We start from the raw sequence: 1256 nt of genomic DNA, 5'->3' as shown, positions 1-1256 counted from the left end.
CCCCGGTACCTCCGCCCCCCGCCCTAAAGACGCGGGACCAGCCCTGCCGCCCCCGCCGCCATCTTACCCGCTCGGCTCCGCTGCGGGGGCGGCGCCGCGCGCGGGGCCTCACGGGAGCCGTAGTGCGGGGGGTGGGACTACAACTCCCAGCAGCGCCCGCGCCGAGGGGGACCAATAGGAGCCGTAGTACAGGGGGTGGGACTACAAATCCCAGCAGCGCCCGCGCCGCGCGGCCCCAATAGGAGGGGGGGTGGAGAACTCCCAGCAGCCCATGGGGAGGTCGGGGGCGCGCAAGGGCCGCCGGGAGCGTATGGCAGGCGGTTGCTAGGAGACGGCGGCGATGCCTTTCCGGCCCTTCACGCTGAGTAGAGCAAGGGGGCGGAGCCAGGCAGTCGAGCCCCGCCCCCTCCCGCCGGGCACAGCGCCTTGTATGGGCAGGGGGGCGACCCCCCCCCCCCGCCATGACCCCTCCCCCGGGATCCGCCCCCAGCCCCCCCCACCCACCCGGACCCGCTCTGGGCTCCCCACTGCTCGAATAGAGCCGAAACAGGAAGTCCCTCCCCTGGCGGCCATCTTGGGCCTGCCCACATCCGGGAGGGCTGCCGCTAGGGGGTGCTGTGAAGCAGCTCCAAACAGGAAGTCCCGCCCCTACGGGCAGCCATAGGAGTTTGATCGTGACAGGAAATCCCGCCCAGGCTGCGCCTTTGGCCCTGCCACAACAGGAAGTCCCGCCCATGTTGGCCATGTTGGATCCGCTCTGTACCATTGTCATAGGCCGCAGTGGCCATCTTGGATCCAGAACAGGAAGTTCCACCCCAGTGGACAAGGGTGGCCATCTTGGATCTAAAATAGGAAGTCCCCCCCTTAATGGCAGCCATCTTGGATCCAGAAGAGGAAGTCCCGCCCTCGTGGGCCACAGAAACCCTCTTGAAAGCAGAGAAGGAAGTTCCGCCCCCTTGGGCCAAGGCAGCCATCTTGGGTCCAGAGGAGGAAATCCCACCCTTAGTGGCAGCCATCTTGGATCGGGATCAGATAGCCCCACCCCCTTGCACCATAGAGGCCATCGTGGACCGGAACAGGAAGTTCCACCCCCTTGGGCCATGGCGGCCATCTTGGATCCAGAACAGGAAGACGCACCATAAAGACCCTCCTCTTTTGTGACCCCTTCCAGCCTGTAAAGACTCCCCCATGCACCCCCCCCAGCTATCAGAGCCCCCCCTTATATGAGACCCGCCTCGTGCAAGCCCCGCCCCTCG

The sequence above is a fragment of the Nothoprocta perdicaria genome, unplaced genomic scaffold, assembly GCF_003342845.1.
Source record: "Nothoprocta perdicaria isolate Ctin4 unplaced genomic scaffold, notPer1 scaffold_839, whole genome shotgun sequence".
NCBI classification, from domain to species: Eukaryota; Metazoa; Chordata; class Aves; order Tinamiformes; family Tinamidae; genus Nothoprocta; species Nothoprocta perdicaria.
Note: the sequence above shows the minus strand (reverse complement) of the source record.